This window comes from Gossypium arboreum, chromosome 7 (assembly GCF_025698485.1).
Source record: "Gossypium arboreum isolate Shixiya-1 chromosome 7, ASM2569848v2, whole genome shotgun sequence".
Lineage (NCBI taxonomy): Eukaryota > Viridiplantae > Streptophyta > Magnoliopsida > Malvales > Malvaceae > Gossypium > Gossypium arboreum.
The window spans coordinates 44,884,427-44,900,843 of NC_069076.1; positions in this window are offsets into that span (position 1 = coordinate 44,884,427).

Below are 16,417 nucleotides of genomic sequence, written 5' to 3' on the forward strand. Positions count from 1 at the left end.
ACTATTATAATATAATATATAATGCATATATGGCTAATCAACCATCATCATGGCCGGCCACTTACATAAAAATGGGGAATTTGACATGCAAATCCCCATATTTTAAGCCATGCAATATTTGACCACTACACTTCAACCGACCACAATTTCAATATTTTTCACATAAGTCCTTTTTAATTAATTTCACATTTAAATGACAAAAATCAAAGTATGAAACTTTCACACATACACTTTCACTTATAATAGGCATAGAATATAACATTTAATTATTTTTGTGACTCAATTTTTGTGGTCCCAAAACCATTCCCGACTAGGGTCAAATTAGGGCTGTCACACACCCAACTGCTACACACCATAAAATTTACAGCATGGCTGCCAGAACAGATAATGTGACAGAGTCACCAGATACAGATAATCGTGGTAGAGCCACCAGAACAGATATATGTGGCAGAGCCACCAGATCAAATAATCGTGGCAGAGCCACCAGAACAGATATATGTGGCAGAGCCATCAGATCAGATATTTGTGGCATAGCCACCAGGACGCTTCCTCCATAATATAACCCATGTCCCCATGCAACTGAAATAATATGTCGTGGCATACGTATACAGAAATAGAACATCATGCTTTTCAGAAAAAAAATAACCCTAGGGGTATAATGGTAATTTTGCATACATAGGGGTGTTCAAGTAATTTCACTATTATTAAGGTTTTCATACATAACATAGCCATTTACGTACGATCAGAAACACTTACCGCGTTTTCTTACCAACTTGGGCTCGTTGGCCCATTATCTCGTTTTTGGCCCATTAAGCCAAAAAACATCGAAATGCACGAAATCGCGCATTCTGCAGTCTTATCACTTTAATTTACCATATACATCAAACTATTAATCTCATGAGCATTAGCACACTCGCAAGATCTCAAAATACCAGCTTTTCGGCTTTTGCCGATCTAGTCTATAAGAGGGTGTTAGTTACACACATGTTTTATGACGATATCTTGTGAGATCCACACACGAACGCCTACAATTGGATTACTAATTAGTTAATCTAACTATTCAAACACGAACTACATATTAACCCCTTACAATATTCGACCAACCACACCTACAGATCATAGTAAGCTTATAAGAAATCAATAAGCAACTCATTAACAAATTTTTTTGTCAATATTTACCACATAATCAAAATTTCACTGCAAGCTGTCTTCTTGAGAACCAGTCACTAAATCATTTAACTGGAGCTACGAAACTCCAAATCAAGTTCCGTTAATTTTCCCTGAAAATAGACTCATATATCTTCTATCCAAAAAATTTTCAGAATTTTTGGTTTAGCCAATCAATACCAGATTTTCTCAAAGTTTCCCATGTTTCACTGTCTGACTAATCTGACCACTCTTCTTTACGAATCAAATTTCTCATTGTACAGAATTCAAAATATGTTCTCGTTTATTTCATTTGAAACTAGACTCATTAAGCTTTAATTACATAATTTACTCAGCTTTTAAATCGTATCCAACAATTTATGGTGATTTTCCAAAGTCACATTACTGCTACTGTCCCAAGCAGATTTATTACCAAATCACTCTTTCACACACCTAACTTGCATGCATGTTATTTAAACATGTATATCACCAATCAATCATCACATATCTATGATTTTACTTAAGTATAATCTCCATTTCATCATTTTAAAGCACAACATGTTAGCCGATTTTTTTTTCCCTTAGCATCTAAGGCACATGCATGCTCATTTGTTTGGCTCAACTTCACCTATCTTCCATTTTTCATCAAAAGAACATGAAACAACAACCATTTCCTTCATTTTAATTCATGACCAAATGGTCACAACACAACCAAAAACCAAAATATGCTTCAAGAGTTAAGGTAGAATCAAGAAGAACCCATGAACATCAAAATAGAAGCAAAGTACCAAGAACTTACCTTCAATTTTCCTCCTCCTAGTGACCGAATATTCAAGGGTTTCCTCCCCTATTTGCTCTCTCTCAAATTCGGCTATGAAGAACAAAGAATAAACAAAAATCTTCCTTTACTTCCTTTTGTTATTCTTACCACTCAACATTTTATGACACATAAATGATATACTAATATTTGTGCCATACTTATGCCATAATTCCAATAAAAATGCCCATAATGCTTATCATGCCCATCATGGAACATTTTCCTAACCCATTATCAATTTTTAACAATTTGTACCATAAATTATTAATATCAAGTGCACATATTGTCTACCACTAACATGATGACCAGCCACTACATGTAAAATAGGAGGTTTGACATGCAAATCATCCTATTTTGCACTCCTATTTATTTGGCCACTACAAATTAGCCTATAGCATTTTCAAACATTTTCACATAGGTTCTATTTCATAATTTCACTCCCTTTTTCTTATGGAACAAAAATTAACTAAAATTATTGGGTCCTATCTTAAGCTTGGGCCTTCTAGAGGCCCACAAACATAATTAAACCTATGCCAACATTCACAGAATTCCTAAAAATTTGGGCGTTACAACTCTACCCTCCTTAAAGAAATTTCGGCCTCGAAATTTACCTGATCCAAATAGTTGAGGGTATTGTTGACGCATAGTCTCTTTTGATTCCCAAGTAGCTTCTTCCCTTCCCTGATTACGCCAAAGCACTTTCACTAACGGGACAGATTTCCTTCTGAAAACCTTAACATCTCGAGCCAATATTTGCACAAGCTCCTCCTCAAAGGTCAAATCAGTCTGAACTTCAATTTCTACAACTGGCAGGACATGAGCAGGGTCAAAACAATAACGCCTTAACATGGAGACGTGAAAAACATCGTGAATCCTGTCTAACTCTGGAGGCAATTCCAACTGATAAGCCACTGGGCCTACTCGCTTCAAAACCCGATAAGGCCCAATGAACCGCGGACTCAACTTGCCCTTCTTACCGAACCTTAATATCTTCTTCCAAGGAGAAACCTTTAAGAAGACCATATCACCTACTGAGTACTCAATCTCCTTACGCTTCAAATCTGCATACGACTTTTGCCTATCAGATGCTTCTTTTAACCGGTCCCTAATTATTCTGACCTTATCCTTAGTATCAGCCACCAACTCTGGTCCAAGAATTTGTCGCTCTCCTAGTTCAGTCCAACAAATAGGTGTACAAAACCTTCGTCCATACAGTGCTTCATACGGTGCCATTCGAATACTCGCCTGGTAACTGTTATTGTATGCAAATTCTGCCAACGGCAAGTAATCCTCCCAACTACCTCGAAAGTTAATCACGCATCCCCTCAACATGTCCTCCAGAATCTGAATAACCCTCTCTGACTGACCATCAGTTTGCGGATGGAAAGCCGTACTAAAGTTCAATCGCGTCCCCAATGCCTCATACAACTTTTTCTAAAACCGAGATGTGAATCGGGATCCCGGTCAGAGACAATCAAAACTAGGACTCCATGAAGTCGTACAATCTCCGCCACATACAGCTTGGCTAACTTTTGAAGCGAAAAGTCAGTACGTACAGGTGTGAAATGGGCTGATTTGGTCAACCTATCCACAATCACCCACACCAAGTCTTTCTTTGATGGTGTCAAAGGCAACCCACTCACAAAGTCCATGGTTACCCTCTCCCACTTCCAAAGTGGTATCTTCACCGGTATGTAGATCTAGAAGGTAATTGATGCTCACTTTCACTTGTTGGCATGTCGACATTTTCCTACAAACTCGTTACTTCTCGCTAAGTCCGGGCCACCAAGACAATTCTCGCAAGTCGTGATACAACTTATTCCTCCAGGATGCATGGCACATAGTCCCCATGATCTTCCTTCAATATTATGCGCCTTAAATCGAGTCCTCGAACACAAATTCTTCCTCGAAAACACAGAACTCCATCACCATTTAAACCGAACTTAAAAGTTTCCCCTTCCTTAACTTGTTGAAAACGAGCAACCAAAGACTCATCTTCCATCTGCTTTTCCTTAATCTGGTCCACCCAGGTTGGCCTTACTTGCAATTCAGCCAACAAACTGCCATCATCATACAGACCCAAACGAGCAAGCATTGCTCTCAGATCAGATACGGTTCTACGACTTAAAGCATCGGCTACCACATTAGCCTTTCCCGGGTGATACTCGATCGAACAGTCATAATCCTTAAGCAACTCAATCCATCTCATTTGCCTAAGGTTCAGCTCTTTCTGAGTCAACAAATACTTAAGACTCTTGTGGTCTGTGTATATAATACACCTCTCCCCGTACAAGTAATGTCTCCAAATCTTAAGTGCAAATATCACTGCCGCCAACTCCAAATCATGAGTAAGATAGTTCCCTTCATGAGGTTTAAGCTGTCGTGATGCATATGCAACCACCTTACCCTCCTGCATTAATACGTAGCCCAAACCCACGTGTGATGCGTTACTATACACAGTAAATCCTTCCCAGACTCTGGCTGAATCAACACAGGTGCTTCAGTTAGAACTTTCTTCAACTTCTCAAAAGCTTCCTGCTGCTTCTCAGTCCATACAAACGGTACTCCTTTCCTTATGAGTTTTGTCGAGGTGCGCCATCACGAAAAACCTTCCACAAACCTTCAGAGTATCCCGCCAACCCTAGGAAACTTTGAATTTCTGACACCGTCCTAGGTGGCTTCCACTCCAAAATTGCTTCAATCTTTTGAGGGTCCACCTTAATCCCTTCGGCAGAGACCACATGTCTTAAGAAGGTTACCTCCCTCAACCAAAATTCACACTTGCTGAACTTCGCAAAGAGTTCCTTCTCCCTTAACACTCATAGCACTATACGGTGATGCTCATCATGTTTCGCTTCAGTTTCAGAATATACTAGGATATCATCAATGAAGACAACTACGAATCGATCCAAGAATGGTTGGAACACCCGATTCATCAGATCCATAAATGCTGCCCCTATCCAACAACTCTTGAATTTGTGCCTTTAGCTCCACCAACTCCTTCGGTGCCATTCTATACAGTGCGATAGACACTGGTGCCGTTCCAGGCAATAAGTCGATTCCAAACTCCACTTCTCGGTTCGGAGGCAATCCTGGAAGCTCCTCCGGAAAAACATCTTGGAACTCCTTTACAGTCCTAACCTTATCCATTGACAATCCCTCCCCTTCCGACTGACTTACAAATACCAAATAGGTCTCATAACCTTTTCGAATCCACTTTTCGACTCTTAATACTGACACCACATTGGACAAATAATCCCTTTGCTCGCCTATCATCATAACCTCCTCACCCTCCGTGGTCCTTAACACCATTCGTTTTGTAGCACAATCCAAAGTCGCCCTATACTTAACAAGCCAGTCCATTCCCAGAATGAGGTCAAACTCTCCGAACGGTAACTCCATCAGATCTTTAGGGAAAACCTTGCCTTGAGTTTCTAAGGGTACGTCCCTATATAGTTTGTCTACCCTAACCGAATGACCTAAAGGACTTAACACAGATACCCCACTTACTATCTTCTCAGAGTGCACACCCAACAACCCAGATATGGCAGATACAACATAGGAATGAGTAGATCCAATATCCACTAAAGCAGTATATGGCATGCCAGAAACCAAGAACGTACCAGTTATGACGTCAGGTGCGTCGCCCTCCTCTCGACGACGAGCTGCATGCACCAAAGCTGGCTATCGAGCTTCAACATTTTTGACACCCTTGCCAGGGGCCCCGACCTCGACCGTTTTTATTTCCACCCCTACCTTGTCCACGTCCTCTCGGTGGTTGGGGTCTACCCCTTACGGGTTTAGCAATCCTCTGTTCAGCAACTTGAACCTGATCAGCTTTCTGAGGGCAGTCCAGTACTCTATACTCCATAGATCCACATCGGAAACAAGCACCAGAGCGTTTCCTACACTTGCTTAAATGTACCTTACCATAGTCTCCACAGATTGATGGTTTGACCACATTCATCGGCACTGCTCGAACTAGTTCCTCCACTCTTGCTCTCTTAATAATCCTATTTGCACCACCTGAGGGTCCTGAATCCCTCCGGAAACAGTTTCGATCCTTCTCCTGATTTTGCTTTTCAACACGCTTAACCTCCTCAGCGATCCTTGCCTTCTCCACCAAGACCGCGAAGTCTCGCTCCCTCTGCGGAGTGATCAACACCCTGAGGTCATCTCTAAGACCATCCTCGAAGCGCACACTTTGCTCATACTCAGTAACAACTATGCCCACGACATACCGGCTCAACCTCAGAAACTCGGCCTTGTACACAGCAACTGTTTTACCTTCTTGCACCAGATTCAGGAATTCCTTCCTACGGGCGTCTATATAACTTGCTCCAACATACTTCCCTTCAAAGGCCGTCTTAAACAGTTTCCAAGTTACCCTATCAGCTGGGGTTCCTTCTCTTCTGATGAGCCACCTTGGTAAGCCTCAAATCCGTAGCAACGATACAGCTCCCTTCATCTTCTGCTCCACAGAGCAATCCAAGTCATCCATAATTCGTTTTGTGGCCTCTAACCAATATTCTGCCACATTCGAGGCGATACCAGACACACCCCTAAAGATCTCCGCTCCGTTGGCCCGGAGTCGTTTAGAAATCGATCCTCGAATTTCGTTGCCTGAACTTGTCCCAGCAACCCTTTCCAGAACACGAAGCATTGCCTGCAACAGAGCGTTATCCCCGGTACCACGATCATGAGACTCCACTTCCGTTGCCGATGGTACTGGTGCATCTGCCGCCGGCATATGTCCCGAAGACGAAGATACCACTCGAGCCCTTCTCCGGCCACGTCCACGGCCTCTTCCACGAGTAGCTCTTGTACTCATATCGTATTATCTGTTTACGAATTTTAAGCATTAACTTAGTATTCCAGTGATTATTACAGATGTTTTATGAATCAGACAATAATTCAAAGTTTGTTTTCGCAGAATCGAAGTCTAGCTACAGTTTCAATCTCTTATCAGATTTTCCTATGGTTTCAGTATCATCCTTTCTAAAGTGTCCTAGTAGGGTTTCAGTACAGACAGATAATTCAGGAAAATATTCAGAAAAATTCAGAATAATTACAGACTTGAGTCGGAGATTCGGAATACCATTTTCTAAAGATCTAAATTTTGAAAATCAAGTTTTTCGCATTCTTTATAAAATTTTTGCTTTCGAAAATCTTTTGTTTTTATAAACCCATTCCACAGCCGAGTTGTTGCAGCCTAGGCTCTAATACCACTAAATGTAGCACCCCAAACCCGGCCCGGACGTTATGACCTGATCCGACATGCCACATCGAAGCGTTCAAAACATTTTATATTGTTGATCCAGAAAAACTTACTTAGTGTTTTAAAAGATAATTTCAGTATAGGTTAAAGTGAATGGAAGCTGTGCACCAGGTAGGAAATCGGAAAAGAGGAGGTGAGTCCATCGGACTGCTTAAGTACCAAGCTCCCTTTGGATCCAATCCTAGACATGCACACCGCCATTGCCACACCTTAACGTCATGTATATTTCTAGGAAACCGATTTGATTAAGTCCTTTTTAGGAAAAGTGATTAATTTTGGAAAATATCTTCATTGCGGAAGCTTTGCTTGTTGTTGTGCTATTTTGAAATCAATTACTATTTTTTTTTTTCAAAATGCGCCATAAAGCTATCCAGTTCCAACAATTAATATAAGTAATACCTATCTTAATAAAACATATCAAAACCATCAAAAATAATTAAGCGGCTTTATTACAACTTAAAACCCAAATCATAAAAATAAAAGAAAAGATGTCCAATTCACCGGAAGAAAATAGGAATTTGCAGAACGTGTGGCCACTCTGAATTCCCTCACAGCTCCAAGCCCACTATGGTTGGGGTTTTCCTACATGGATGAAAAATAAGGGGTGAGTTTGGGAAAACTCAGTGTGTAAAATAACCCAACCATAATCTAAATCAGCTAAAACCACAGAAACAGAATAAGTTTGCCTTAGCCCCGAACAGAAATTCAGAATAAAGCCCATAGGCCCATAACAGAACAGAACAGATATTACATTTTTATGCAGAAACCCAACCATATCCAACCGTATACACCCCTGTACCAACCTTACACCGTGTGGGAAGACAACTAGACCCACCCAACCGCTACACACCATAAAATTTACAGCATGGCTGCCAGAACAGATAATGTGACAGAGTCACCAGATACAGATAATCGTGGTAGAGCCACCAGAACAGATATATGTGGTAGAGCCACCAGATCAAATAATCGTGGCAGAGCCACCAGAACAGATATATGTGGCAGAGCCATCAGATCAGATATTTGTGGCATAGCCACCAGGACGCTTCCTCCATAATATAACCCATGTCCCCATGCAACTGAAATAATATGTCGTGGCATACGTATACAGAAATAGAACATCATGCTTTTCGGAAAAAAATAACCCTAGGGGTATAATGGTAATTTTGCATACATAGGGGTGTTCAAGTAATTTCACTATTATTAAGGTTTTCATACATAACATAGCCATTTACGTACGATCAGAAACACTTACCGCGTTTTCTTACCAACTTGGGCTCGTTGGCCCATTATCCCGTTTTTGGCCCATTAAGCCAAAAGACATCGAAATGCACGAATCGCGCGATTCTCGCAGATCTTATCACTTTAATTTACCATATACATCAAACTATTAATCTCATGAGCATTAGCACACTCGCAAGATCTCAAAATACCAGCTTTTCGGCTTTTGCCGATCTAGTCTATAAGAGGGTGTTAGTTACACACATGTTTGCGACGATATGCTGATGAGATCCACATACGAACTGCCTACAATTGGATTACTAATTAGTTAATCTAACTATTCAAACACGAACTACATATTAACCCCTTACAATATTCGACCAACCACACCTACAGATCATAGTAAGCTTATAAGAAATCAATAAGCAACTCATTAACAAATTTTTTTGTCAATATTTACCACATAATCAAAATTTCACTGCAAGCTGTCTTCTTGAGAACCAGTCACTAAATCATTTAACTGGAGCTACGAAACTCCAAATCAAGTTCCGTTAATTTTCCCTGAAAATAGACTCATATATCTTCTATCCATAAAATTTTCAGAATTTTTGGTTTAGCCAATCAATACCAAATTTTTCTCAAAGTTTCCCATGTTTCACTGTTTGACTAATCTAACCACTCTTCTTTACGAATCAAATTTCTCATTGTACAGAATTCAAAATATGTTCTCGTTTATTTCATTTGAAACTAGACTCATTAAGCTTTAATTACATAATTTACTCAGCTTTTAACTCATCTCCCACAATTTATGGTGATTTTCCAAAGTCACGTTCTTTGCTGCTGTCCCAAGCGCATTTATTACCAAATCACTCTTTCACACACCTAACTTGCATGCATGTTATTTAAACATGTATATCACCAATCAATCATCACATATCTATGATTTTACTTAAGTATAATCTCCATTTCATCATTTTAAAGCACAACATGTTAGCCGATTTTTTTTCCCTTAGCATCTAAGGCACATGCATGCTCATTTGTTTGGCTCAACTTCACCTATCTTCCATTTTTCATCAAAAGAACATGAAACAACAACCATTTCCTTCATTTTAATTCATGACCAAATGCTCACAACACAACCAAAACCAAAATATGCTTCAAGAGTTAAGGTAGAATCAAGAAGAACCCATGAACATCAAAATAGAAGCAAAGTACCAAGAACTTACCTTCAATTTTCTTCCTCCTAGTGACAGAATATTCAAGGGTTTCCTCCCCTATTTGCTCTCTCTCAAATTCGGCTATGAAGAACAAAGAATGAACAAAAACCTTCATTTACTTTCTTTTGTTATTCTTATCACTCAACATTTTATGACACATAAATGATATACTAATATTTGTGCCATACTCATGCCATAATTCCAATAAAAATGCCCATAATGCTTATCATGCCCATCATGGAACATTTTCCTAACCCATTATCAATTTTTAACAATTTTTACTATAAATTATTAATATCAAGTGCACATATTGTCTACCACCAACATGATGACCAGCCACTACATGTAAAATGGGAGGTTTGTCATGCAAATCCTCTTATTTTGCACTCCTATTTATTTGGCCACTACAAATTAGCCTATAGTATTTTCAAACATTTTCACATAGGTCCTATTTCATAATTTCACTCCCTTTTTCTTATGGAACAAAAATTAACTAAAATTACTGGGTTCTATCTTAAGATTGGGCCTTCTAGAGGCCCACAAACATAATTAAACCTATGCCAATATTCACAGAATTCCTGAAAATTGGGGCGTTACATTTTCTCCACTGAAATTTCAAAGGAAGGATAGCTATTTAGGGTTCTAAAGTTTCGGTTGACTTATATGCTTGAATGGTAAGTGTTTTTCATCCCATTTTTAATTATTTCTATGTTTTTTATATCGTTTTAGCTTAATCTAGCTAGTTCGAAGGTTAATTTGTAAAAATGTTAAAGGTTAAGGGACTTGTCATGTATGTCTTTTAGTAGGTTTTGATGTTAAATGATAGATTATGAATCTTGGTTGAAAAATGAACAAGTTTTGTAAAGTGATTTTTGATGAAATGGCATTTAGGGATTGATTTGTAAAAATAGTAAAATTTCCTGTTAAAATTATGAAATGTTGGTTTAAATGAGTTGGTATGGGTCCCTATGAAATTTGAATAGCTTGAATAGAAGATGAAAATGGTTAAATTTCAAATTACGAGCTTAAGGACTAAATTGTGAAAAGTTAAAATGTTAGGGGTACATTGGTAATTTTGTATTAAATGAAATGTGGATTAAATTGATTAAAATTGTCTATTTAGATCAAGATAAACCATGAACGGACCTAGATCAAGGTAAAGCAAAAGCTTTGGATTAGTTTGACTTAACTACTATACCCATAGACATCGAGGTAAGTTCGTATGAACGATTATCGTGTTTATGTTAATTAAATTGAATGTTTATTATGTTATTTATGATGTAAATGGATCGATACATAAATGTATCAATGTTGTAATAAATTGGCGGATATCGAGTCCCGGTTGAACCTTAGGAACTCGTAGGATACAAATGACATGTCATTAGGGATTTCATGTTTCGGGTGTTGATCTTGAATATCCTATCTATGGCTGAGGTCTTGCATTTGTTGTGGATTCTCCATAGCTCGTGTGAGCAGCATCGTGTAGCTTACATTCTGACCCATAGCTCGTGTAAGCAGGCCTATTTCACAGCTCATGTGAACAATGCTGTAAAGGAAAGGTTACGGCTATCTGTAAAGGCGCACTTCATGTGAGCTTTCTCGAGTATCTGATGTAATTCTAGATAGTTCAATGGACAAGAAAAAGGAAAGGAAATGATAAGTATGTAAATGCAATGAATCATGACATTATGGAACATTGAAGGTGCAAAATGTTATGTTTATACATGATGAATCACATATCCAATGGATGATTTCATATATATATATGAACAAGTGTACTAACTTGTGAACTTTATGTTGTTGTTTACGTTGATGTCAAGCTTTTGGTTATGGTTATTTTATGCTTATGCTTTATATTATGCAAATTATATAGTAAGTTAAGCTTGGTTTATACGATCTTACTAAACATTCATTGCTTTCGTAGTTGTTTTTCCTTTGTTTTATAGATTATCGGAAGCTCGATCATTTTGGAAGCTCATCGAAGATCTATCACACTATTCAGATGTAACAACCCGATTTAGGGCCTAATCGGAATAGTGGTCTCCGGACCACAAATCCGAAGATAAAAAAATTATTTTTATTATTTTTATGAGGTTATAGCACGATTATATGAGTGCATGAAAAGTTTTGTGAGTTAATTTTAATATTTTCAAGCCCGATTGCGAAAAAGGACTAAATCGCAAAAAGGGAAAAAGTTACATTTTAGTACCCAAATGTGTTAAATAGCTAGAAAATCAAAATTGAGGGCTTTTAAATGGAAATTACACCCTTTTTAATAGTGTTGGTCGGCCATGTGATGGATTTTAAACAAATAGTCAAAGTATTAGGTAGATGATGTCATGATTTGGTGATAAAATTGTAACAGCCTAATTTTCAATGGTGTCGGAACAGTGATTCGAGATCACTAAATCCGACAAATGAGTAGGAAATATTATTAATTTAGTGAGTATAAGTTAAATGTGAAGTTAGGAAAAATTTTGAAATAGTGAATAGTGTACTAAAAATAAATACTAAAATAATTAGAATCGAAAATGAGGTATTGAGACCTCAGGAATTTTAAATCGAGCCATAAATATTTTTATAAATATTTATAGAGTGTTAATAAGTTAGTATTAAAGTTTAGTCAAGAAATTTTAAAGTTCTGATAGTTAATTGAACAAAAAGGACTAAATTATATCAAATGCAAAATTGTGGAAAATGATTAAATAGCTTAAATGATAAAAGAAAGAGGGTTTAAAAGGAAAATAAACCCAAGGTCTATTTGGGCTGGACGGCAAGAGCATGAAATCAGCAATAAAATAAGGAGAATTAAGGGCAAAATTGCAACATTGCAAAATTTACTTAATAAAGCTAGGACTAAAGTGGAATTATCTAGATTTTTCTTTATTTTTATGCATTCTCATCAGCAAAAATGCCATGGAAGAGTTCCCTTAAGCTGGTTTTTCATATTTTTACTTCAAGTAAGTTTAATTCTTGATTATTTCTTGAATTTTTTGTGTTTTTATGATTTTTACAACTAGGTCCACTTGTTGAATTCATTAGTTTTTGATTCTATGAAAGAAATTGAAAGTTGATATGAATATGTGCTGGAAGTATATGATGATTTGGCATGGAATTAGAGCTTCAAATTGTTTATATGCTGATTTTTTTGAAAGAATTGAATAGAAAGTGAATGTTTGGGACCTAATTGTAAAAGAGTTTGAAGTTAGAGTTTTATGTGGAAATTATGAATTTCAATAGTTATGAAATAACTTATAATGTCTAGGAAAAGTATTAATTGAGAAAATTATCTTAATTGAGGGGTTAATTGAGCAAGGACTGAATTGTATGAATTGTGAAATTTGAAGCAAAATGGAAATCAACATTTTGCACTAAAACTGTTTTGGACAGCAGCAGTAGTCTAACTTTGAAAAATCACCAAAAATTTTAGAAATGGAATTAGAGGATGAATAAAATATGAAATTAAAGCTATTGAGTCTAGTTTCTTATAGAAGAAATGATGTAAGCAATGAAATTTTAAATCATGAGATATGATGAATTTTGTGAGACAAGGTCAGAATAATTTCGGGTTCCCCTGTTCTGACTTTGTAAAATAATAAAAATAATTATAGGATTAAATTTATATGTTTAGAATCCTGAATGAGTCTATCTTCAAGAGAAATAAGCGAGGACATCATTCGAATCCTGTACGAGAATATAATTAATTTTTAGTGAAGAAGGGTTGGAACTGTCGACAGCAGAACAGGGGAGACTTCAATGAATAAACTGTATTAATTGGACAAACCAAAAATTATGAAATTTTTATGGTAAGAATAAATATGAGTCTAGTTTCTGGGAAAATTTATGGATCTTAATTTGGAGTTCTGTAGCTCAATATGAAAATAATTTAGTGACTATGACACAGATGGGCAGCTTGAATATTCACATAAGTAGATAGTGAAAATTATGGATAATGTTACCTACAAGTGTTTTGTTTATACTAAGGATGTGGATGGAGAGGAGGAGGAGGAAAAATATATATATATATATATATGAATGACTCATGTAGAAATTGATCACATGCCCGATTATAATCGATAAGTGTTGAATTAGAAATGATATAATGATTTATTTGGAATATTTATTATGAAATTATGATTATCATTATGATACAAAAATTGAACTTGTGAGTTTATATGGCTAAAATTTTAGTGATTATTTGTTAATTTTATGAATTTCATGATGTGTTATTTCATATGTATTGATGATAAAATCGTGAATAATGTAAAAGCATGAAAATTGAATAAATAATCAAATTGAGCATTTCAGTTCAGTGACAAGATGAATTGAAGGAAAAGACCATGTTTGGACCATGGCAACAAGTGATAAGTGATAGCTTCGGCTACACTTATCTGATCAAGGAAAAGTGAAAGTGATAAGTGATAGCTATCACTTATCTGATCAAGGAAATGTGAAAGTGAAAAGTGATAGCTTCGGCTACACTTATCTGATCAATGACAAATGACAAGTGAAAAGTGGTAGCTTCAGCTACCTGATCAGTGAAAAGTGGTAGCTCCAGCTACCTGATCGGTGAAAAGTGGTAGTACTGGCTACCTGATCAGTGAATAGTGGTAGCTTCGGCTACAAGTGACAAGTGATTTCCGTACAAGACCATATCTTGGATATGGCATCGGTGTGATATATGCTACTGTATAAAACCATATCTGGGATATGCCATCAGTGAGATATGTGATTCATGTAAGACCATAGCTGGGCTATGGCATCGATATGTGATATGTGATTACGTGTAAGACCATAGCTGGGCTATGGCATCATTATGTGAAGATGTGTAAGACCATAGTTGAACTATGGCATCGAGAAAACGAATTGCTCAATTCCGTAAGACGTTCACTAATTTGAAGAAGTTTGGGAAGTATTACATGGAATTATGCGACATAAGGAAATACGAGTTGATGAGACATGAGCATAAAACTTGGTTGATGAATGAGTTCATTTGTGATTATAAATTTCTACGCCTTGAGTGTATTATCCGTATGAATTGGTATTCCAAATGAATTAATGAGAAAACTTCTAGTATGAAATAATCTAAGTTCGAAATGAAATATCATGAAAATGTACTTGAAATACATTGGTATGTCTTGTATATGCTATTTGAATTCATAAATGTAGAAAGTAAATGTATGTGGAAATATGAGATGATGATATCTGTACATGGAATTTATTGATGAATACGTACATCCAAATTTATATGATAGATTTTAGTGAACATTGAAATTGGGCTCAATAAGTGATTTGGCAATTTAAATCGTGATTGGTAGGAAGAGTTAATGAATTGCATATTTATAAATTGTTACACGTATTTTTCTGAAATACGAGGAAGTGATGGTAACTGATACATGGAAATATGAAACTATGATATATATACAAAAACATGGAATATGTTTGATAAATGTGTTCATTCATAGTTATGGAATTATGTACCTCATGTGTGCTATTTGCATAAAGATGATATTTCAAATACTTTGGTGAATAAAGCTTAAATATGAAATAGTATGAAATCGAAACAAATTGTTATGAAAATGTATTTAAATTATCTGTAAGTGTTTCATGCTTCTCGATAATGCCTCGTACTCTATTCCGGTGACGGATACGAGTAAAGGGTGTTACATTTAGTGGTATCAGAGCTATGGCTTAGTCGGTTCTCAGACTAACCTAACATGTGTAAAAGTTCAGCTATACATGCCACTGATCCGTGATAGTGTGATGTCTCCCGACGCGTATGAGCACCGTCTTGCTTAGACAGAAGTACTCTCCAATCGAGCTGCACTGACCATGTTCAATGTGATGCGAAGGTGTTTGAATAAAATTACGATTATGATAAGTCTCAATTTAGAAAAGTATGAATAAAAGTTTATGATTTATATATATATAAGTGATAACACGTGAGATGAAAGGTCATGTTGTGATAAATATCCATACTTGCTTGATGCTCATATGATGTAGTGCACTTGGCTTACTTGATAAGATGAACGGGATAAATAGAAATTCGTAGAAGTATGAGTAAAAGTTCCTAATATCATGATACGAATGAAAATGTCATTGCCTTGATTTAACGTTGAATGTTGATGAATGTCAAAGATATTTTTTATGAGATAAATGATTATAATGAAATGAATTTATCTATGTTAAATTGTTTGGACTGAATTATGTGATTGTAATTATATGTATATGATGATGCACGAAACGAAAGTTGTGATTGTGATATAAATATCTATGTTTGTTTAACCCTTATATGATGTCATGAGTATGATTTGTTCGAGTAGATGAATGGATAAGTCAAGTTATCCAGAAAACATAAGATGCATGCATAATTATACTTGACTAAATGAGATAACTGGAAAGTGAGCATTAAATCAATATGAATGTTAGTTACTCGAAATGAATAACATGATTGAGATATGATTGCTATGAAGAAAACTGTGTTACATGTATATGTATATGAGAGTTGAATCAGAGGCCCTACGACCCTTTCCCTTACCAAAGTGGTGTTTTATAATGGAATTTCATGAGATTTACCTTTGAATAAGTTTCCGGTTGAGAAACCAAAGAGTTCAGTGCTAGAATAATTATAAATATGATTAGAGATTGAAGAATGAATTGATAAGTAAAGTCAAAACCAGAAAAGTATTAGATTGGCATAAGGATTATTGGAGTTATGCACTGTTCCAGTTAGAGAAGAAA